Genomic DNA, 24758 nt, shown 5'->3' with positions numbered 1-24758 from the left:
GTGCTCAGAAAAATATTCTGAGAATTGAATACTGAATCTATGTGCATGACGAGATACACAAAATAAGCAAATACCACCAACAACCTTTAGAACTTATAATCTTTACTTGACTATATCATTTACTCCTATTTTAAGAGGGCATATACTTAAATGTGGAGTTGAACCAATATTAAATATTTACATAAATTATTACTAGTTAAGACAAAAATTATTACTAGAGACAAAGAAGCATATTTTATAATGGTAAGAGCATCAACCCATCAGGAAGATATAACACTAATATGAATATATGGACCTAATTAATACATGAAGACTTAAAAATACATGAAGCAAAAACTGACAGAATTGGAGGGAGAAATAGACAATTCAATTACAATAGTTAGAGACTTTAATACCTTACTTTCATCATGGATACAATATATACACAGAGGATTAATAAATATAAATTTATTTATTGTTAAATAAATAAACAATAATATTGTTTATTACAATATATAAACAGAGGATTTGAACAACACTATCCACCAACTAGAGCTAACAGACATCTATCAAACACTCCATCTAATAACAGCAAAGTGTATAATTCAAGTGCACATGGAATATGCTTGATGACAGACCGTATCTTAGGCCATAAAATAAGTCTCAATAAATTTAAAAATATCAAAATCATACAAAGTATGTTCTCTAACTACAATGGAATGAAATTAAAAATCAGTAACAAAGGAAATGGCTGACTCAGTCCAAAGAGCATATGGTTCTTGATCTCTCAGTCATGAGTTTGAGCCCTACAGTGGCTGTAGAGATTGCTTAAGTAAATAAATTAACTTAAAAAAAAAACTTTTAAAAATCAATAACAGGAATAAATTTGGGAAATTCACACATACATGGAAATTAAACATAATTACTTAATACATAAGTAATCAATAGGTCAAAGAAGAAAGTCTAAGGGAAATCAGAAAATACTTTGAAATGAATTAAAGAACAACACAGCAAATCTTTTGGTATCCAGCAAAAGTAGTACTTAAAGAAAAACATAACTATAAATGACTACATTAAAAAGGAGGACCACAAATCACTAACCTCCACCTTAAGAAATTGAAAGAACAGGTGTGCCTAGGTGGCTCAGTCCCGTAAGCATATGATGCTCAATTTCAGCTCAGGTCATGATCTCAGGATTGTGAGACTGAGCCGCCTCAGGTGGACTCCATGCTGGGTGTGGAGCCTACTTAAGATTCTCTCTTTTGGGGACACCTGGGTGGCTCAGCGGTTGAGCATCTGCCTTTAGCTCAGGGCGTGATCCAGGGTACGGGGATCAAGTCCCACATCGGGCTTCCCACAGGGTGCCTGCTTCTCCCTCTCCCTCTGCCTATGTCTCTGCCTCTCTCTCTCTCTCTGATGAATAAATAAAAGATTATCTCTCAGGGAGACAAACCATGAGAGATTCCTAACTCTGGGAAACAAAGGGTAGCAGAAGGAGAGGTGAGTGGGGGTAACTGGGTGACAGGCACTGAGGAGGGCACTAGATGGGATAAGCGCTGGGTGTTATACTATATGTTGGCAAATTGAATTTAAATTTTAAAAAATTTAAAAAGTAAAAAAACAAAACAAAACAGTCTTTCTCTTTGTCTCCCTTTGCCCCCCCTTCCTAAAAAGAAGCAGAAGAAAGGATATAACTGAGAGCAGAAACATGAAATAAAGAATAGAAAAACCATAGAGAAAATTAATGTAAACCAAAAGTTAACTTCCAAAAATTAACAAAATTTACAAATCTTCAGCTAGATTGGTCAAAAAAGAGACAGCAAGAGAGCAAAGACTCAAGTTATTTAAATCAGGGTATGGGGTGCCTGAGTGGCTCAGTTAAGCATCTGCTTTCAGCTCAGGTCCTGGGATGGAGCCTCCCCATATTGGTCTCCCTGCTCTGTGGGGAGTCTGCCTCTTCTTCTCCCTCAGCCCCTCTCCCTCCTTGTGCTCCTCATCTCAAATAAATAAATAAAATCTTTTTTAAAAAGGGTGAAACAGGAGACATTAATACCAATAATACAGAAATCAAACTGATTATGCAGGAATACTATGAACAACTATATGACTACACATTAGATAACTCAGACGAGATGATCAAATAAAAAAAACCGAAACAAACAAAAACCCAACTATCAAAACTGACCTCAGAAGAAATCTGAATACATCTGTAACAGGTTAAAAGAAAGAAATGGTAATCAAAAAACTTTCCAGGAACTGGATGGCTGCACTGATGAGTTCTATCAAACGATTTAAATTTGAATTAATACTAATCTTAAAAATTCTTACAAAAAGTAGAAGATGAGGTAACATTTCCCAACTCATTTTACGAGGCCAGTATTAATCTGATACTGAAACTATGCAAAGACATCAAAAGAAAAAAAAGGAATCTATAAACCAATATTCCGCATTTAGACAAAAAAAAATGCCTCAAGAATATACTAACATACCTAATCCAGAAACATGTAAAAAGGATTATGCACATCCTATGGATGTAAGGTGTGTTGTGTCAACATGTGAAAATCAATGAGTATAATAGATCATATGAACAGAACAAAACACAAAAATGTACGATCATTTCAACAGACACAGAAAAACATCTGACAAAATCCAACACTTGTGAGAAAAATACTCAGCAAACTAGTAATAGGAAGGAACTTCCTCAACCTGACAAAGCTAACATCATACATACTGGAAGACAGAATAAGATCAGGAACAAGGATGTCCACTCTTACCACTTGTATTCAACTTTGTATTTGAGGTTCTATTCAGACCAATTAGGAAGGAAAAGAAATAAAGCCACCCAGGTGCCTCTGTATTCTGTAACCTTATGAACTAATTTATTATTAGTTCTAATTGTGTGTGTGTGTGTGTGTGTGTGTGTATGTGTGAAGCCTTGGGATTCTATATATGCACGATCATGTCATCTGCAAAGAGAGGTATTTTTTCCTTTCCAATCTGTGTGCCTTTTATTTCTATTGTTTAATATTACTATATAATTATTATAAATACTCTCCAAATTGATCTACAGATTCAATGCATTCCCTAGTAAAAATATCAGTTTTTTTTTTTTTTTTAAGAAATAGACAAGCTAATCCTGCAATTCACATGGAAATTCAAAGGATCCAGAATAGCCAAGACCATGAAGACTGCAGTATTAGCATGAGGATATACATAGAAATCAGTGGAATGAAACTGAGAATCCAGAAATAAACTCACACATTTCTGGTCAATTGATTTTCAACATGATACCAAGGCAATTTATAGGAAAAGAGTATGGTCTTTTCAATAATTGGTGCTTGAACAATGGTATATCCACATGATAAAGAATGATCTGGACCCCTACCTACTTCCATATACAAAAATTAATTCAAATATATATATATATATATTTGCCATATATCTGAGACTATCAAGCTTAGTGTACAAATAGTCTTTCCAGAAGAGGCTTGCAAGCTATACAAGGAGGAGGAGGAGCTCTACATTGCAGCTGTATTCCAATACAGACAACAGGGCTGACATGTGCCCTTTATCCACATTCCACTGTAGTCAAATGAGAAAGAGAGAGAGAGAGAGAGAAAAGACAGATTGTGCCATGTTATTCATTTACTAACATTATCCATTAGGAATCCTTCAGCTGAAAGAAACAGAAAAGTCGACTCTAAATAGCTTAAGCAATAGGGCAAATCACATTAAGAGGTTCCAAGCTATGGCAATTTCAAAGTTGCTTTAATTTCCACCTAACAATGTCTGCGAGGACCAGGTTCTTCTGCCTTTGTTCTACTTTCCTCAGCATATTGACTTTTTCTATAGATACTAGTTCCCCAATGATGACAGGATGGCTGTCATAGTTCAGGCTGACACATCTAGACACTATAAAGTCCAAAGAGAGAAAATGGCTCTATGTATTTCTATTTATAAGTGAAAAACTTTCCCCAGAATCCCCCCAGCAGATTCCCTATTACAAATCAGTGGCCAGAATTTCTTCATATACCTATCCTAAATTTGTCACTGGCAAGAGAAATGGGATTACTTTGACAAATACAAAAGCATATGGCTTTGCAGAGGGAGATGGATTATTGTAATAAAACTGTAATTTTGTTATAAGGAGGAAAAGATAGAAAATAACATTTGGCAGCCCACCACCAATGTTCACTACATTAACACGTCAGTTCAGTTTCAAGTATTCTCTGCCTGATGCATTCATTTGTTCATTTATTCATTCTACAAATACTTTTGCCTACTAGGTACAAAGCACTGTGCTTTCCTAATGGAAAGACAAAACTGAAAAAGATTTGGTCCCTACTCTTTGGTTTACATCAATCTCCTGGTGAGACAGCTATGTTAAAAAAATAAAATTAGAAAAAAAAAGTAGGGATCCCTGGGTGGCGCAGCGGTTTAGCGCCTGCCTTTGACCCCGGGCGCGATCCTGGAGACCCGGGATAGAATCCCACATCGGGCTGCCGCTGCATGGAGCCTGCTTCTCCCTCTGCCTGTGTCTCTGCCTCTCTCTCTCTCTCTCTGTGTGACTATCAGAAAGAAAGAAAGAAAGAAAGAAAGAAAGAAAGAAAGAAAGAAAGAAAGAAAGAAAGAAAGAAAGAAAGAAGAAAAAAAAGTAGAGATGCAGGTACATTAAAACTTTAACGTTCAGGATCTGTTAAGAAGAGTATATTATGGTTTACAGACTTCAGAAATCATGTATATATTTCATATTTCATCCACTACTTTGAAACTTATTTAGATATGGGCGAATCATAATTTCCTCCTCTAAGAAGAACAAGATTTATGTCCTATTTTAATGGGTTTTCTTCAAAGATTTACTCATTTATTTTAGAGAGAGAGCAGGGGGAGAGAGAGAGAGAAACTCAAGGAGACTCCAAGCTGAGCATGGAAATCAACCTGGGGCTCTATTTCATGACCCTGAGATCACAACGTGAGCTGAGACCAAGAGTTGGGTACTTAACTGACTGCACCACCTAGGTGCCCTTAGTTTTCTATTTCTATTTTATTATAACCAGAGCCCAAGAGAAGACCTACTGTTCCCTAACAGTAGGTCTTTTACTACTATACTATACTGGGTCAGAACCCAAGTCTGAGCTAGAAACAGATTTTGGGAATTGTCATCTTACAGGTGGTAACTGTAGTTATGAAGATGGATGTGATCACCGAAGTAGAGTGTAGGCTGAGAGATCAGGACAAAAACTCTATGGAACAGCAATATTTAAAGTTAGAGAAAGTAAAATAAAATAAAATAAAGTTAGAGAAAGTAATCTGTGAAGAAATACCAGAAAAGTTAAGAGGAAAACCAGGAGACAGTGGTGATCAGAAAGAAAGGAAGAGAAAGGTGATCAAAAGGAAAGGTGTGATCAGCAAGTACCAAATGCATCAGAGCAAAAATATATGTTGTAGATTGAAAATCATTCTTTGAATCTGTTCTCAAAAGGTAAGTGGCTGCAAATGGGCATACAGATCTTTTCAGGTTGAGAGAAATGTTCTAAAATTGGGTTGTGGGGATGATTGTACAACTTTGTAAATTTACTAAAAATCATTGAATTACTACTATATACTTAACATGAGTGATTTTATCATATATAAATCATATCTTAGTATAAAAGTTTTTGTTTGTTTGTTTGTTTGTTTGTTTAAGGGTCAGCAGTGGCCTGAGTCAGAGAAGTTTCAATGGAGTGAGGAAGACAAAAGCCAGATTTGGATTTAGGAGGAAATGAGAGATTCAGTAATAGAAGCAAGAAATGAAAACTCAAGTTTTTTAAGAAAAGAAAGGATGGGATGCCTGGGGTGGCTCAGCGGTTGAGTGTCTGTCTTTGGGCATGGTCTCGGGGTCCTAGGATTGAGTCCCGCATCGGGCTTCCTGCATGGAGCCTGCTTCTCCCTCTGCCTATGTCTCTGCCTCTGTGTGTGTGTGTCTCCCATGAATAAATAAATAAAATATTAAAAAAAAAAAGGAAAGGATGAAAAGGTTGCAACTAAAGAGGCATACAAGGTCAAGAAAAAGAAGAAGACAGTGAGTTTAGTTTTAGACATGTGCCATTGGAAGTAAGAATCCAAATACCTAGAGGTAAATAATTATTACTATTTGTTTTAGAAGTAGGCATTGAAGCAGACTGAAGCAGATTGCTTAGCACAAGTTTCCACTGTAAGTGGAGGTGGGGGTAAAGCTGTAAAGAAAGCAACAAAAAGCGGATAAAATTTTTCTCTTTGGCCTCTAGGTAAACTCCTTTTCCCAGAATTGCTGGGTCAAGAGAATATCTTTTTTAAAAAAATATTTCATTTATTTATTCATGAGAGACAGACAGAGAGAGAGAGAGAGAGAGAGAGGCAGAGGGAGAAGCAGGCTCCATGCAGGGAGCTCAATGTGGGACTTGTTCCCGGGTTTCTAAGATCACACCCTGGGCTGAAGGCAGGTGCTAAACCGCTGAGCCACCCAGGCTGTCCACCAAGAGAATATCTGTAGGGCTTTTTCATCTCTATCAGCTTCTAGGCATATAAATATCAACTGATTCTTCAGTATATATATAGTGAAGAAAATCTTTCAACTCTCATCATTCCAGTTCCTCAAAATTAGGAAGTTTTTCCAAATATTTAGCCCAAATCTCTCCTTTCATAATTGAGTGCTTGAAAATCGTTCATCTAGGGACGTCTGGGTGGCTCAGTATTTGAGTGACTACCTTGGTTCAGGTTGTGATCCCAGGGTCCTGGGATCAAGTCCCACATAGAACTCCCTGCAGAGAGCCTGCTTCTCCCTCTGCCTATATCTCTGTCTCTCATGAATAAAAAACATTTTTTTCTTTAAACTTTAAAGAAAACTGTTCATCTAAGAAAGAAAAGTTTGTTGTGCTTTCTGTAGTCAGTGTTTACAAGGTCACCAGCTACCCTCCAAAAATATTGAGTCACATCTCTCTAATCTCTCTAGCCTTGGTTTCTCCATAAGAATTAACTAGTGCCTGTAGAACATTTTGCATATTGCCTATGCAGAGAAAAAAATAGATATTATCATTTGAAGGGAGAGATATGAAAAAATAATGAAAAGAATTTTAGAGATATCACTCTCCTCGTTAGAATACCATCCAAAAAAAATAGAATACCATCCATTTTATAATATTTTATGGAAAACTTAACATTAGTATCTGAACTACTAACCCATTTTCCTTATAAACTCATAGAGAATGAAATTACTCAGATTGCAAAACAATTCATCAGTTGCAAAGGAGTTACAAGTTTTCATTCTTTCTTTTTAAATATTTTAGGGTAATCTCTACACCCAACATGAGATGCAAACTCACAACCCTGAGGTCAAGTCACATGCTCCACTGACTGAGCCAGCCAGATGGCCCTCACCTTAGATTTTTTAACAAGGCTTCTTTCTTTTCTCTCTTTTCTTTTCTTTTCTTTTTTTCTTTTCTTTCTTCCTTCCTTTCTTTTTCTTTCTTTCTTTCTTTCTTTCTTTCGATTTTATTTATTTATTTGTTTGTTTATCTATGAGAGACACAGAGAGAAAGGCAGAGACATAGACCAAGGGAGAAGTAGGTCCCCTGAGGTGAGCCTGATGTGGAACTCGATCCCAGGACTCTAAGATCATGACCAGAGCCAAAGGCAGATGCTCAACCATTGAGCCACCCAGGCGCCCAACAAGTTTTCTTTAAGCACCATCTTCTTAAGTATTTGTTTAGGGACAATAAATTACATTAAATTCCTACCAGATGGCAAAACTAAAGCTCAAGTATAACAAACTACTATTGATTAAATATCAATAACAAAGTTAAGCACATTTGAAATTTTAGTTTAAAAAGGGTATTTAAGTGGCTAGTTCCCTAATTTTTCATTTTACTATTTAGAAAGTTAAAATATTAGACAGTCCTGTTCAATACCAGATATTTATGCTTTGGTAGCAAGGAATAGGCAAAAGCTATGCTGATTCCAAGACAGAACTTTACTACAAAGAGAGAACTCTCTCATTCTTACAAATACTATAAAGGATCAATATTTAAAATTCAAATAAATAAACTACACATGGGTTTACTGCACTTTGTAGAAGTATTTGCTTATATATAATTATAGTTTTTGTTTGCTTACATATAATTTCCATGTCCTGCCTTGTGTCTTCCAATAATAACAAATTTTTGAGAACACAAATTTTACCTTCATTTGACCTATGAAGACTACTAGCCCAGTGTTTTACTATAGCGGTATTCACTAAAGGCATTGAAATAATATAGGCACCTAGGTAGCTCAGTCTGTTGGCTCAGGTCATGTTCCCACGGTCCTGAGTTCAAGCCCTGAGTCAGGCTCCCTATTCAGTGGGGGGACTGCTTCTCCTTCTCCCTCTGCCCTTTCCCCCTGCTGTGCTCTCTTTCTCTTTCTCTCAAATAAATAAGTAAATATTTTTAAAAAAGGATATTGAGGGCAGCCTGGGTGGCTCAGCAGTTTAGCGCCGCCTTCAGCCCGGGGCATGATCCTGGAGACCCGGGATGGAGTCCCACATTGGGCTCCATGCATGGAGCCTGCTTCTCCCTCTGCCTGTGTGTCTGCCTCTCTTTCTGTGTCTCTCATAAATAAAATCTTTTAAAAAATATTTAAAGAAAACTTAAAAGATATTGAAATAATAAGTGTAAAATATTGTATTATGGATTGGGTTGCCAGATAAATATATAAGATGCCAGGGGTGGCTCAGGCATTGGGGTGACCAACTCTTGATTTTGGCTCAGGTCATGATCTCAGGGTCATGGGATTGAGCCCTGAGTGGAGCCCTGTGTTGGGCTCCACACTCAGTGCAGGTCTGCTCATCCTTCTCCCTCTCTCACTCCCTCTCTCCCTTTGCTCTTGCTCACTTGCACACATGAGAGCTCTCTCTCTCAAATAAGTGAATAAATAAATAAATAAATAAATAAGTAAAATCCTTTTAAAAATATTTAGTATGCCAAATTACGTTTCGCTTAAAATTTTATATTCAAGTTTAACTGGGCATCCTTATTTTTTATTTGCTAATTCTGGCAACCCTAAATATGAGTAACTTGTTAAAGAACAAAATTCCATGGAATAAATTTTATAGATCTTATTGGCTTTATTCAGTGATTAATGAATCAGGCAGCATCCAATTTAGCAGACAGAGAGTAGCTCTGAGGAGCTGTACAAAATGCAAGACTTTTATAGGAGTGGGAACAAGGAAGTTATACTAGACAAAAAAAAAAAAGAGGATTGGTTATGGTAAGATCACTTTCCTTTAGGGGATGGCAAGGTATCAGATAAATTACTGAACTATTGCTGATTAGGCAATGTCTGATTGACTGGTGTAAGATTCCATTTCTCAGGGAGCCAATGCTGTAAGTTAAGTCTTAATTTGGTGGCATGAGGCTTAGCATAAGTGACTCCATTGGGACCTGTTATCTTGTTTCTAATAAACCTTTGGTATGAAATCAGATCTTGTAGCCCCACAGACTGGCTAAGGACTTTTCTTAGGAGTGAAACTGCTCTAGTCTGAAAACCGAGGGATCTCACATGCTCATCAGAGAGATTGAACTAGAAAACATGCTATACTATAACGGTCTCATTTTATAGGGAGGATGAAGTAAAAATACTATAATTTCTGCAGAAATTTTGGGAAGGAGCAAAGGAGATAATTTTTATACCTTTTTATGCTCCTGAGAAGAAATATGCTCTGCAGGTACAAAAATCATATTTATACCCACTTTTCTTTCAGGCTTATTTATTTTTAAAGCTGATTTTGCAGGTACCTGGTATGGAGCCCCGCATTGGGCTCCCTGCTCTACAGGGGGTCTGCTTCTTCCTTCTCCTCTGCCTCCACTGCCCTTGCTTGTCAAAGAGCTGCCTTGCTCTCTCTCTGTCAAATAAATAATATATTTTTTAAAAAGTGATTCTGATAGAAGATTGGCTCAAGGAGTGGGAAGGTTGGTGGAAAGATTTTAAAACGGAAGATGTTATTGAAAATTTCTTCACTTACAAAATTAAATGATGAGTGAATATAGCTTCTGTTTTGGACAGAAATGTTTTTTAAATTTCCAAGAGTGAAAGCTTCCACATTCTTTTTAAAAGCACAACACAGGGATGCCTGGGTGGCTCTGCGGTTGAGCATCTGCCTTTGGGTCAAAGCATGATCCCAGGGTCCTGGGGTCAGGTCCCACATTGGGCTTCCTGCACAGAGCCTGCTTCTCCCTCTGCCTGTGTCTCTGCCTCTCTCTCTTTCTGTGTGTCTCTCATGAATAAATAAATAAATAAATAAATAAATAAATAAATAAATAAATAAATAAAATCTTAAAAAAAAAAAGCACAGAATATGTCAATGACCCCCAACACCATTACCACTTACTTCAATTATGAAAAAGTCTGAGAATTCCTCTTTCCTACCTTGTGGTTTCTAATTAATTGCTCTCTCTCCCAAACCTTATATTCTTGAAGGGGAAAAAATGATGCTATTTTAAAACATCTGGAAATGGGGGTGCCTGGCTGGCTCAGTCCAAAAAGCATGCAACTCTTGATCTCAGGGTCATGAGTTTGAGTCCTATGTTGGGTATAGAGATTACTTAAGTAAATATTTTTTTTAAATGTCCAGAAATGAATGTGATGAGGAAGGATTGGCATTACATACACACCACATTCATCCTGACTTGGATACATGATAGAAGGACTGGTCTTGTTTAAGTCTTAACAGAGTATACCATGTAAATATCAGAGAAAGAGAAATTCCCAGTATTTAAATCCACAAATCAGTGGATAATATACGAATAAAGACTCTAAAAGACTTAATGGTCTCTATATATATTTGTTGAATAAGAGGATCTTAAACTTCAGACATGTGTGCCTAATACTATCAAAAAAACAACTTTGAGAAGGGAATTTCTATTGATATACAGTGGTGGAAAAATTGAAATGAAATTGACATTTTAACTATTGGCTTCAATAGGAAGCCCCTCAGATAACTCAAGCAGGAAAGATTTAGGTTTCTAAATCTTAGTTTCCAGGCTATTAATTAAAGTGCCATTCTATAGATGTTACGTCCTGAAGTAAGCCAGGATCCTGTTGGTTTCTTTCTTTATCAACTTTCATTAGTTTGTTTGTTTAATACTGACCCTCAAATTATCCAATCAGAATTGTCTACTATCATAATAATTTGAACTATATACACAGCCTTTTCTGTTTAGGAGCAAAGTTGTTTTAAAGATTCTAATCTAAAAAAACAAAGATTCTAATCTATTATATTGTTTTATTATTGAAGGTAAAACTCCACTCAATGATTTTTTTAAGTGTGTGTTTTCTTTTATCACTGGTTGTGTATAGTAGTCAGATTTAAGTCCCAGTGGTTATTAACTTCCAGTGACCTTGAGTGCTCAGGCTTTTCCCACTGTTCACTTCAATTTTTCCATCGGTAAAATGAGATGGGGCATATGACCTTCCATTTGGCAATAGTTTCTTAAATATGACACCAAAAGCACAGACAACAAAAGAAAAAATAGATAAATTGGACTTGACTAAAACTAAAAATTTGTGCATCAGAGGACAGTATCAAATGAGTGAAAAGACAACCTACAAAATGAGAGAAAATATTTGCTAACCATATAACTGATAAGAGTTTAAAGAATATATAAAGAAGTCTTATATACACTTCAATAATAATAAATACATTTAAAAAATTTTTAAAGAGTAAAATAGTCCTATAACTCAACAGTTTAAAAATGCACAAATGACTTGAATGAAAATTTCTCCAGAAAAGATATAAAAATGATACAAGAAAAGGTGGTCAGCATCATCAGTCATAAGGTAAATGCAAACCCAAACTACAATGACATAACATTTTACAGCTACTAGAATCTCCATAAAAACTAAAGACAGAGGCGCCTCCATGGTTCAGTCCCTTGAGCGTCTGCCTTTGACTCCTGTGGTGATCTCAAGGTACTGGGATCAAGCCTCACATCAGCCTCCCTGCTCAGTGGGGAGTCCGTTTCTCCCTCTCCCTCCCTCACCTCACCCCCTGCTTGTGTTCTCTGTCTCTCAAATAAATAAAATATAAAACAACAACAACAACAAAAACAAACTAAAGACAAAAATCGGAAAGTAACAAGTGTTGGTGAAGATGTGGAGAAATTGGAACCCTCATACATTGCTGGTAGTAATATAAAACGGTCCAGGTACCTTGGAGAATAGCACAGTAGGTCATCAAAAGGTTAAAACACAGAATTACCATATAACCCAGCAATTCAGTTCCTAAGTATATACTCAAAAGAACTGAAAGCACAGAGTAGAATACCTGAATGAAAGTATCTATAGTTGCAATCATAGTAGTCAAAAAGAAGAAATAACTCAGGTGTGGGGCAGCCTGGCTGGCTCCGCGGTTTAGCGCCGCCTTCAGCCCAGGGCATGATCCTGTAGACCGGGGATCCAGTCCCACGTAGGGCTCCCAGCATGGAACCTCCTTCTCCCTCTGCCTGTGTCTCTGCCGATCTCTCTCTCTCTTTCTGGGTCTCTCATGAATAAATAAAATCTTAAAAAAATAAAAACCAGATGTGCATCAATGAATGAATGAACAAATGTGTTATATCCATACAGTGTAGTATTATTCAACCATAAAACAGAATGGAGTACTGATATAACCTACAACGTGAACCTTGAAAACATCATGCTAAAAGAAGCCAAACACAAAAGGACAAAAGTGCATAATTCCACTTAGGACATGTGAAATATCAAGAATAGGAGAATTTAAAGAAACATGAACAGAAGAGAGAGTAATCAGAGGCTAATAGGAGGGAGTAATGGGGAGTTACCTCTCAATGGGTAGATTTCATTTAGGGTGATGAAAAACTTTGAAAATAGATAATGGTGGAAGTGGGACGCCTGGGTGGCTCAGTAGTTGAGTGCCTTCCGCTCAGGGTGTGATCCCAGTCCCAGAAGACCCACATGCTGCTCCATGTTGGGAGCCTGCTTCTCCCTCTGCCTGTGTCTCTGCCTCTGTGTATCTCTCATGAATAAATAAAATCTTTAAAAAAGAAAATGGTGAAGGTTGCACACTACTGTGAATGAAATTAATGCCACTGAATCACACACTTAAAAATGGTTAAAATGGGGGCACCTGGATGGCTCAGTGGTTGAGCAACTGCCTTTGGCTCAGGTCATGATCCTGGGGTCCTGGAATGGAGTCCCCCATCAGGCTCCCGTGGAGAGCTTGCTTCTCCCTCTGCCTAGGTCTCTGTGTCTCTCATGAATAATAATAAAAAAAAAATTAAAAAATGATTCAAATGGAAAATTTACATTATATACCTTTTATCACAATTTTAAAAAGCTGGGCCTGTGACCAGGTGATCTCTAAGTACTGAGGCTATTAAAGTTACAGAACAGCCCACAATTAGGACTGTTGTGCCAATCGTAGTTATTAATACTGTCCTCTTAGGGTCTCAAAGCTATTTAGTTTGGAGAGTAAATTATACAGTCATCCTGTCTCCAAAGATCTGTGATTTTTCAGTGGCTCTGAAATCCTAACCACGGGCATTAGGACCTTGGAAAGGTTTTCTGATGACATCATCTAGAAAACTAAACCCACCGGCCTCCAGGGATTGGAGACAGTGAAGGAAACACCGGCACTTCGTACAAACGCCCAGATCCCAAGTGGTAAATCACTCTTTCCGTTGGGTCCCCACAGTGCACGGGCGGAGAAACACTGAGCGACCATGGCGGTGGTGGAGAGCCAACGGCCCCACCCTCCTCCGACCCGCCACTCTCAGCATGGCTGCCCCTGTGGAAGTGGGGGAGGGAGCGTCCCGCCTCTTGCAGGCTCCCAGAGGGGCGGGCCCGGAAGCCACGGACCATCCGCGGACCAATGGGGAGAGGCGAGGGGCGGGAACTAGCCAGGGCGTAGGCTGGAGGGCGGTGGGGGCGGCCTGGGTCTGACTGGCTTCGTTGAGGGCGGGTAGCGGCTGCCACGTTATCCTCAGTCTGTGCGGCTGGATTTTGCCCGGTAGAGTGCCACCGTCAGCGCTTCCGGTTTGAACTCCAGCTCCGTTGATCAGTCCCCATCTTATCCTGTACTCGCCCCTCCCCTTCAAAGCCAATCCTAGCCAAAGCCCAGCTGTCCCTCTCTGTCCTTTTAAGATGACTCATCTCTGCATCCCAATTCTAAAACAAATTGACGGCTCCAGGTGTGGCCCCACATATTTGAAATTAAGACTTTTTTTTCCTGGTTATAAAAATACATGCATAATTTAAAAGGTTGGGATACAATTTAAAAAAAAAAATGACTCATCCCACCAACCAGAATCAATCAAGATTACTGTTTGTCATTCTTCCTTTTTTTTTTTTCTTTTTTCTTTTTTTTCACTGTGTATCTATTTTAACACGATCGGGACGATCCTGCACAATTATCTGTTATTTGTTACATACTAAGTATTTTTCTTTGTCATTTTAATTATATGCATAGCATAAACGATTCCACGAATCAATGAGCTAAAATTTTCATATTTCCCCCACTGTCATATAAACATTCGCAACTTGAAGAGCCAGTTGGAGGTGGGGCAGGTAGGGGGAAATAGCTAAGAGCTGGCTATTCCACAGCTTCATCCTCCCTTTGTAAATTGTTCCACAAAAATTAGATTTTAGAGGCTTCAGAGACTTGACAGTCATATGGTGCTAGAGAACTACAGTCTTGAGAAACTCAGCATCATTGTATCTTGGAATGGTAAGAATTCTGAAGAAACAAATCCAAACTTTCACCAAAGGTAAAAGTATGCAGGGTTGGAAAGCCCTCTTAGCCAGATTTGAGTAATTTATTCACTTGGATTGAACCTCACTTTCTTCATCTATAAAACGGAAATAACACCAACAGAATTGTTCTTTAACTGGTTACTCATCTCTCTATGGCAGAATAAAGGAATCCATGGCCATTAGAGATGGAAGGGCTTTAAGGATTTGTATACATATATGTAATTTATATATTTATTATATATAATTATATATTTATTATATTATATAATTATATATTTATATTTTGAATATATATACACACACATATATGACAACAAATAAAAAAGAAGCTCTTATAGATAAAGCAGAGAGCAGGAGTTTTAGAGGATACCCCATTCACTTGAACTTTTCCTTTTCTTAAAAAAGATTTTTAATTTATGTATTCATGAGAGACTCAGAGCGAGAGAGAGAGAGAGAGAGAGAGACAGAGACAGAGACACAGGCAGAGGGAGAAGCAGGCTCCATGCAGGAGCCTGATGTGGTACTGGATCCCAGGACCCTGGGATCAGGACCTGAGCCAAAGGCAGACACTCAACCACTAAGCAACCCAGGTGCCCTGATCTTGTAGCTTCTATTGCATCATCCTCATTTTATAGATTTGGGTACATAGATTTGGGTACAGATTTGAGGTGTATAAAATAGAGATGACTTGTTCCATGTCACATAATGGTAGTTTTTCATGATCTCTAGTATGGTGCTCTTTCCGTGAACATAAGCTGCTTCCTAAAATATAAGAATGTGTATAAAAGACTGAGACTGCAAGAATAAACATATTAAGACGCCAAAGGATAAATAGGTAACAGACATGAATGGGCAATTCACAAAGGAAATAAAATTGGATGACAAAGCATGGGGGAAAGGTTCCACCATGCTAAAAACCAAAAAAAGAAAAGAGAATTTATGAAGTACCAATTTGCAGAGATTTATTTTTATTGACATATAATTGATATATAACGTAATATTAGTTTCAGGTATATAACATAATGATGTAATGTATGTCTATATTGTGAAATGATCACCACAATAAGTTCAGTTTACATCCATCACCATACATATTATAAATGTTTTTCCTGATGCTGAAGACTTTTAAGATAAACTCTTCTAGTAATTTTCAAATATGCAGACAGTATTATTTATTAACTTTAGTCACCAAGTTATACATTACATCCCCAGGACTTACTTATTTTGTAACTGGAAGTTTGTACTTTTGATCACCTTTACCCATTTTGTCCATCCCCCTACCCACCCCTGCCTCTGGCAACTACCAATCTATTCTCTGTATTTATGAGGATTTTTTGAGGGATTTCTGTTTTTTAAGATTCTCTGTGTAAGTGAAATAATACAGTATTTGTTTTTCTCTGACTTATTTCACTGAGGAGTCCATCTATAATTACAAATAGTAGGTTTCCGGGATCCCTGGGTGGTGCAGCGGTTTAGCACCTGCCTTTGACCCAGGGCGTGATCCTGGAGACCCGGCATCAAAGTCCACATCGGGCTCCCGGTGCATGCAGCCTGCTTCTCCCTCTGCCTCTCTCTCTCTCTGTGTGACTATCATAAATAAATAAAAATTAAAAAAAACAAATAGTAGGTTTCCTTCTTTTATATATATATAAGATTATATATTATATATATAATTATATATAAAAGATATATATATTTATAATTCTCTTTATCCATTCACAAAGATTTTTTGTATACAATTTTTACTTACCAAATTTGGAAAGTTTTCAAATATATAATATTCACTGCTCATGAAGATGTGACAAAAACAGGATTTGGTGCCTCTGAAATAAAGTTTGGCAAAATACATCAAAAGTCTGAATATGAATCTATCTAGAACTAATTCTGCTTTTCATGATAGCCATCATAGGAAAGTAATTTTAAATATGAACATTTAGTATAACCTGCAGTATAAGAAAATATGTTGAACAGAGTTATTGGTGTAGGAGGAGTCATGGGTATGTAATAGAAAGTTAGAACAGTAAATTGGGAATAGATCATGAGAGCAATGAATGCCAAGATAAGGAGTTAAATTAGACGGCTATAAGTAGCTATGGAAGGTTTTGTTTGATTTGGTTTTGAACTGGAATGGGAATGAGACTGAAAGTTTGTAGATTAGAAGGTCAGCACAGGGGGCTCCTGGATGGCTTAGTCAGTTAAGCATCTGCCTTGGGCTCAGGTCATGATCCCAGGGTTCTGGGATCAAGCTCCATCTCTGGCTCCTGATAGTGCTTGCTCTCTCTCTCTCTCTCTCTCTCTCTCTCTCAAATAAATAAAATCTTACAAAGAAGAAGGCCAGAACAGTTCCAGTAGAAGACTGTGAAAGTGGAGCTAAAAAGGATAAGGCATTCAAATAAAGACATAGAGAGGAGAGACACCTGGGTCCCTCAGTAGGTTAAGTGTCAGGTCATGATCCTGGTGTCCTAATGGAGCCCCATGCCCATCAGGAAGTCTGCTTGACTACCCCTTCCCACTCTCGTGCTCGCTCTCTCACTCTCTCTCTCAAATATATAAATAAAATCTAAAAACAAAAGACATAGAGAGGATAGTTGGAGATGGAAGTTAGAAATTCCTGTCTCTGTAGGTCAAGGAGATAGTATTCTCTTCTGAGGAATTTATTTCAAAATCTGCCTCCACATTATGATCTTGTAAAATCTGCACCTGTGTCTTGTCTCCTGATCCCAAGATGTCAAGCAAGAGAATTATGCTAGAAGCTCTGAGTAGTCTGCTAGAGTGAAATTCTGGTGGTTTTTTTTTTTTTTTTCAGTTTGTTTTGTTTGTTTTGTTTTCAGTGTACATTTGATATCTGGGCTTTAATAGCAGCCACACAAAGGATTCTTCCTACACCATAAAAAAAGTTTTTCTAATGTGAAGTAATGGTGCAAGCTATTTAAAAAGGGGGAGGAGGATACCCTCCCAGGTGTTCAAGTATCCCAGTGTCCACGTGCTAGAGGAGATTTGTGCAACAGGTACTTTCCCAGGATCCCTGTGCTAGAGCTGGGGCCGGACCAACCAGAACATGGGTTCTGGGCTTCTGGAAAGGTTGACTGAGTTGCACACCTAGCTCCCTGGTAAGTGGTTCTTTGTAACCTCCCTTGTTACAGCCTGCTATGATCTCACTAACCACTTGAGCTTCCCTCTTGCAGCCTCTTTCATCATCCTTTCTTTCTCCAGGGTTAGGTAATCCCTGCTCTCTGGGTCCAACCCTGCACAAGCAGAGAATTCCTGGTAAAGCATAGGCTGGGGAATCAGCATCATTCCTTTCTGGCTTTTCTTTGGTAGCCAGCTCTCTTTCACCTCTGGCCTTTTATCTTTTTTTTTTTTTTCCTTGTAAGTATGATTTTCTTTGTATCAAACCCGTACCAAAAAATAGAAGCAGAAAAGTTCTACTGAAGCTAAAATAGTTCTCAATTGAAAATGGCTTAATGCATATATTTTTATTTCAGCCATAAACTAGAACTGTTTGCCATCCTTGGGAAACTTTTTATGACAGGTACCATAGAATTATTACTTTAAAGGAAGTTTAATTTGAGATCAAACATGTTCTTCAAAAGGGCCTCCCTTTATTCTCCCTTCTTCCCTAAGGCTTTCTCTGATGTGGTTATGCTATAGACTGGATAAAATTTTCTTTCTTTTCTTTCTTTCTTTCTTTCTTTCTTTCTTTCTTTCTTTCTTTCTTTCTTTCTTTTCTTTTTCTTAAAGCTTTTATAGAAGGTTGACTTGTAAAAGTAAAGCCAGAAAGGCAGAGTTCTTCTAGGCTTTTTTGGTGGTGCAAGATCCTGGAGAAATCTAAACTCTGAGAACTTTTATATATTCTTTCATTTATTATTTCATTCAATATTTACTGTAGCCTTATTATGTTCTATTACCTCTGCCAAATTATTGGGATACAAAGAAAAATGAAGAATATTCCTTTGAGGGGATCCTTGGGTGGCGCAGTGGTTTAGCGCCTGACTTTGGCCCAGGGCGCGATCCTGGAGACCCGGGATCGAATCCCACGTCGGGCTCCCGGTGCATGGAGCCTGCTTCTCCCTCTGCCTGTGTCTCTGCCTCTCTCTGTCTCTCTGTGTGACTATCATAAAAAAAAGAATATTCCTTTGAAAATACACTGTTCAGGACTAAGTATAAGATGAAGTTGGTGTGTCTGCCTTGCTCAGTAGAACATGTGACTCTTGATGTCAGGGTTGTGAGTTTGAGCTACATTGGGTGGAGAGATTACTTTTAAAAAAATCTTAAAAGAGAGGAAGAAATAAAATGATGAAATCAGAGAGGGAGACAAACCATAGAGACTCTTTTTTTTTTAATTTTATGTATTTATTCATGAGAGAGAGAGAGAGGTAGAGACACAGGCAGAGGAAGAAGCAGGATCCATGCAGGAAGCCTCATGTGGGACTCAATCCCGGGGCTCCAGGATCACGCGCCCTGAGCCTAAGGCAGACACTCAACTGCTGAGCCACCCAGGTGTCCCAAAAGACTTTTAATCATAGAGAACAAACTGAGAGCTGCTGGAAGGGAGGTGGGTGGGGGGATGAGGTAACTGAGTGATGGGCATTAAGGAGGGCACTCGATGTGATGAGCACTAGGTGTTATACAAGACTGATGAATCACTGACTTCTACCTCTGAAACCAATGATATGTTATATGTTAATTAATTGCATTTAAATTAAAAAATTTTAAATCTTAAAAAAAGATGAAATAGATAAATATTGGGAAGCATCTTTCTAGAGGGGGAGGAGAACTTTACAAGGCTAAAGAAGTTGGTGTTTCAGTGCATTGAACCTCCATTCTTATCTGGGAAAAGACTGACTTCATTGTTAGTTCTCAGTAAAGTTGCTGTGGCCCAGATTCACGTGTACTGTGTAAATGCCAGTTCACCAAGTGTTGGTTTGAGATTTAGAGTTGGCAATAGGAGAATCTTAGAGCTTCTAATTTGCTTTTGGTGTTGACCATCAGAAGGAACATCCAGAGCTAGAAATATATTATAATTACCCTGTGTTTTTTTTTTGTTTGTTTGTTTTTTTGTTTTGTTTTGCTTTATACAAGTTGTTTAAGCTTAGGCAAGCCTCCCATATTCTTCCTTTTTTTTTTTTAATCTATAAAGTGAGAAAATTTACCTATTGTAACTTTGCTAAAATTGCATAATGTCCATGTAAGTTGTTGAAAAGTAAACATTACTTTTAATTTAAAAAGAAAAAAGAAAAAATTACTCCTTTAAAAATGCTTACATTCTAGTGGGTGGCAAGATATACAACTGAGCAAAAAGTTATGATACACTGTATTGAGGGTGTGAAAAGGGGTCTATGTAAACACAGTGGAGGGACCACACCATTTCTGTGAAGTGGATGCAAGAGGCTAAATAAAAAAAGGTTACATTTGAGTTATGTCTTGAAAGAGGGTTCGGGGTTTTCCAGGTGAGTGAGTAAAGAAAGGTCATTTCAGCAGAAAGAACTGAGGTACTAAGGCAGGGAGGTGTGATAAAGTATGTTATGATTAAAGAATTATAGAAATTTATTTTGACTGGGACTAATACCTCTGTTGAAAAGAGCGGGAAATGAAGCTGGACAGGTAGGTAGGAGTAGAGAGTAAAGGTCTCAGGATGTGTTCTTTTTTTTTGTTTGTTTTTTAAGACTTTTCTCATTGTTAGTCTTTTTTTTTTTTTTTTGAATCGTATTTATTTTAAGTAATCTTGACACCCAATGTGGGACTCAAGCCCAAGACTCTGAGATCAAGATTGTGTGCTCCTCTGAGCCAGACAGAAGCCCCTCAGTATGTCTTTTTCAAGTTTGTACTTGATCCTATAGGCCATACTATAGGGAGCCACTAGCCACATAGGGCTATTTTTTTTAAATTTTTTTAAAAATTTATTTATGATAGTCATACAGAGAGAGAGAGAGAGAGAGAGAGGCAGAGACACAGGCAGAGGGAGAAGCAGGCTCCATGCACTGGGAGCCTGACGTGGGATTCGATCCCGGGTCTCCAGGATCGCGCCCTGGGCCAAAGGCAGGCGCCAAACCGCTGCTCCACCCAGGGATCCCCATACATAGGGCTATTTAAAATAAAATTTAGGGCAGCCCGGGTGGTGCAGCAGTTTGGCGCCGCCTGAAGCTCAGGGTGTGATCCTGGAGACCGAGGATCGAGTCCCACCCAGAGTCCCAGAGTCCCAGAGTCCCACGTCGGGCTCCCTGCATGGAGCCTGCTTCTCACTCTGCCTGTGTCTCTGCCTCTCTCTCTGTGTCTCATGAATAAAAAATCGCTCATGAATAATAAAATTAAAAAATCAAATTAAATTTAAAGGGCACCTGGGTGGCTCAGTGGTTGAGCATGAGCATCTGTCTTTGACTCGGGTCATGGGATCAAGTACTGAGTCCTGCAGTGAGCCTGCTTCTCTCTCTCCGCCTGTGTCTCTGCCTCTCTGTGTGTGTCTCTCATGAATAAATAAAAACTTTAAAAAATTAAAATCAAATAAAAATTCAGTTCCTAGGTTGCATTAGTCACATTTCAAGTTCAACAGCCACAAGTGGTTAGTAGCTACCATATTGGACAGAGCAGATATAGAACATTTACATATTTGTCGAAAGTTCTGTTGGGGGATCCCTGGGTGGCGCAGCGGTTTGGCGCCTGCCTTTGACCCAGGGCGCAATCCTGGAGACCCGGGATCGAATCCCACATCAGGCTCCCGGTGCATGGAGCCTGCTTTTCCCTCTGCCTATGTCTCTGCCTCTCTCTCTCTCTCTCTGTGACTATCATAAATAAATAAAAATTAAAAAAAAAAAGGCTATTCTAAAAAAAAAAAAAAAGAAAGTTCTGTTGGACACTACTACTATAGTCAGTGCATTAAATGTTCTTGGGCAGGGAAGTGACATGGTTATATTTATATTTAGAAGTATTACTCTCATGGCAGCATTAAAAATGTTTTGGAGAGGGAGAAAGGGATTTGTCAACCATTTTTAAAGTGAAGTGAGCACAAATTACAATTTAGTTCTCTCTTCCTTAGCCATACTATCTTAGCTGCTTCTCTTCTAATATCCGCTCATCATGAAGGCAAAACCATACAGAAAGTAAACACAAAGGATTGGCTTCAGGCAACCTTTACAGGTGGCACTCAAATGTTCTACCCTATTCCTTCTATTTCTTCCACTGGGGAGGTCAGGAGGGTTTTGGTGAGCCTCAATCTATTTCCCATTCTAGGATGATGGCCTAAGGGGCTTCCAGGAAATAAAGAGAGGGGCAGCAGCAGGTTACATGCCTGAGAGAATGGGAAACTGGCTTATCTGCCACCTATTTATGGGACCCGTCTCAGATTTTAACTCAAAATGTTCTTTACTATGCACATCTAATCAGTCCTAACCATCTAACCAAATCCTGCCCATTATACCTCCTTAACATCTCTCATTTTGATTTTTCTTCATCTCTATCAAACCCTTAACTTGGGCCCTCCTCTTTCTCATTTAAACTATTCCCCTGGTCTTCTGGCCGGTTTCCTTGGCTCCATTCTCCCCTCCACTATTCTACTTCTTACTGGTTCCTGACTGGTCAAAGTCTCCCTAACTCTTTGGCCTGGAATTTAACATGTTGACTCTATCCTGCCTCTTTAGTCTCTTTCCCCACTATATATTTTTTTTCATTTTTTCAAAGATTTTATTTATCTCAGAGAGAGATTAAGAGTATGATCAGGGGATCCCTGGGTGGCGCAGCAGTTTGGCGCCTGCCTTTGGCCCAGGGCGCGATCCTGGAGAACTGGGATCGAATCCCACGTCGGGCTCCCGGTGCATGGAGCCTGCTTCTCCCTCTGCCTGTGTCTCTGCCTCTCTCTCTCTCTGTGTGACTATCATAAATAAATAAAAAATTAAAAAAAAAAGAGTATGATCAGGGAGAGGAGGCAGAGTGAGAGGGAGAAGCAGGCTCTCCACTGAGCAGGGAGCCAGACACAGGGTTCGATTCCAGGATTCCAGGATTGTGACCTGAGCTGAAGGCAGATTCTTAACTGACTGAGCCACCCAGGCGCCCCTCTGTATAACATTTCAGTCAAACATGAAGTCCTTCTGTGATCCTGGAGTTCCGGGATCGAGGGCCACATCAGGCTCCCTGCATGAGCCTGCTTCTCCCTCTGCCTATGTCTCTGCCTCTGTGTGTGTGTGTGTCTCACATGAATAAATAAATAAAATCTTTAAAAACAAACAAAAGCAAAAGAACCGCCCATGAAGTGCTCACAGATTCACTAGTCTATCTTTTTCAAATCACACAATAAGTAAATGGTGGAACCAGGGTTGGACCTGGGCCCATATTCTGTACACACTCTCCTATCCTTATGTGTCTACTATGCCACTAATGGACATGCAGACAAAACTGCTATCCTTGAGGTAGGAGACAAAAGAGAAATAAGAATAGGAAACTTTCAATTTGGTTCAACAGATGCATATTACATCTGGGCCAGGCCCTGGTCTGGATGTTGGAGATACAAAGGTGAATCAGGTACCTCCTTAATGTTGGGCAGCTCATATAGAAGGATAAAGCAAGAAAGCAGGAGCCTTGGTACCTGGAAGGTGGCCTGTATTGTGCCATCTTAATTTCTCCAAGGGAGGTTTAGGAGACAAAGTAAACCAGAGAAACTACAGAATAATTGATATACAAGGATTTCTTGCCACCTTTGTGTGAAAGTGTCTTTCTGGGAAGTTCCGTAAGCTCATATTCCTTTATAACACATGACATCATTGGCAGACATTGGCAACAAGAATATCCATTCTGACACATTAACAGATATTGCTATGGTGTCTTCACATCCATATATACTGATTTACCTTCCTTTTGGGTCCTAGATTCCTGACCTTTTAAAGTATCCTAGCTGTCTTGAGAATCCTCGTGCTTTGCTAACAGAATTAATTGTCCTTTCCTTCCATCTCATCCCTCTGCCCCTCAGCTTTCTCTCTTTCTTCAGAGTGTTTAAACAACACGAAGATGGGTTTGTATCTTACCAGGTTGCATTTACCTGAAGCAAAGAAACTCTCTGGCCTAGCCCATTTGTCCTTTTAGAAAACTACAGCTGAAGTCCCCTGCAACGGAAGAACTCAGGTGCGCTGAAATCAGACAATGTGACTTACATTAACTAAATAACTTCTCTGTGCCCCTGTTCCTCATTTATGAAATGAGTGAGTGATTCTCAACTTCACACAGTTATTGGGAGGATTGAATGAAACTATATATCTGAAAAGACCTGACCTAGCACAAACTAGGAACTTGATAGATTTTTTTTTTCTATTTAAAAATCACTTCTGGGGTGCCTAGGTGGTGCAGTCCCTTAAATGTCTGCCTTCAGGGGAGGTCATGATCATGGGGTCATGGGATCAAGCCCTGCCTTGGGCTCCCTGCTCAGCAGGGGGTCTTCTTCTCCCCCTCTCTCTGCTCCTGAGCCCCCTCCATGGTGTGCTCTCTCTCTTTTTTTCAACTAACTAACTAACTAACTAAATAAATAAATAAATAAAATCTTTTAGAAAAAATAAAAATTCACTTCTAAAATCTCAACAGCTTTTAGATATCCATACAAGCTAAAACCAGTCACTATGGTGGAGGAGGTATGACTTGTCCTCTATTAGTCCAGGCAGAATTAATTGCCACCTCTGTGTTGTCCCAGTACTTTGCACACAATTCTGCTACTTCATCTATTACACTATGTATTAATTATTTGTTACTATCTCTTTCACATATTTGGTTGTGAGTTCCTCAAGGATTAAGATCCTGTCTGATTAATTTATTTCAGGCTAGCACAGGACATGGAGATCTGTCTTCTAACCTTTTTTTTTTTTTTTTTTTTTCTGTCTTCTAACCTTGATATAAAAGCCAATTGACAGGCCCCTGACTGGCTCAGTTAGTAGAGCACACAACTCTTGATCTCAGGGTTGTGAGTTTTAGCCCCACGTTGGGTGTAGAGATACTCAAAGAAATACGTAAACTTAAAAAGTAAAAGCTGATTGACTCTAAATGAG

The 24758-nt window shown here is 38.7% G+C and overlaps 2 protein-coding genes across 6 annotated transcripts in view; one reads left to right on the top strand and one right to left on the bottom strand.

The window, feature by feature from the left end:
• The window catches only part of RAB6A (RAB6A, member RAS oncogene family), a 105108-nt gene extending 92641 nt beyond the window's left edge, over positions 1–12467 (bottom strand). Inside the window, exon 1 of the mRNA XM_025459062.3 lies at positions 12296–12467. The gene's annotated coding sequence lies outside the window, so the exon portion shown is untranslated. The remainder of the gene's footprint in view (positions 1–12295) is intronic.
• The window catches only part of MRPL48 (mitochondrial ribosomal protein L48), a 100482-nt gene that overhangs the window by 7038 nt on the left and 68686 nt on the right, over positions 1–24758 (top strand). The window contains exon 2 of one of the 5 annotated variants that reach the window (XM_025459053.3): positions 23696–23847. The exons of 3 other annotated variants lie outside the window; for them this stretch is intronic. The gene's annotated coding sequence lies outside the window, so the exon portion shown is untranslated. Of the gene's footprint in view, positions 1–23695; positions 23848–24758 lie in introns of those variants that run through there. One more of the 5 variants, XM_049098899.1, reaches the window with a different exon arrangement.

This window comes from Canis lupus, chromosome 21 (assembly GCF_003254725.2).
Source record: "Canis lupus dingo isolate Sandy chromosome 21, ASM325472v2, whole genome shotgun sequence".
Taxonomy (NCBI): Eukaryota; Metazoa; Chordata; class Mammalia; order Carnivora; family Canidae; genus Canis; species Canis lupus.
This window is presented reverse-complemented; position numbering and strand designations above follow the sequence as displayed.